Raw genomic sequence first — 268 nt, forward strand, 5'->3', positions numbered from 1 at the left:
TAATAAAAATTATGAATGTTCATTCTCTGATGTAAATGTGATAAACGAGATACTAATAAAAAATTATAAATTCATTCGTTCCTTGAAGTGAATGCGGCATCATTTAATAATTATGGTCATAATCATGAATCCATCTATTCTTTGAAGTGAATACAATATTATTTAATTATGATGGCTATAACAATTTATATTATCACTATTGTAATTATTATTTTACCACCAAAAGTGGATGGATATTTTATGATCTGAATTTAAGAATAATTTTACC

Source organism: Theobroma umbraticum, unplaced genomic scaffold, assembly GCF_002168275.2.
Source record: "Theobroma umbraticum cultivar Fairchild unplaced genomic scaffold, ASM216827v3 scaffold_12.1, whole genome shotgun sequence".
Lineage (NCBI taxonomy): Eukaryota > Viridiplantae > Streptophyta > Magnoliopsida > Malvales > Malvaceae > Theobroma > Theobroma umbraticum.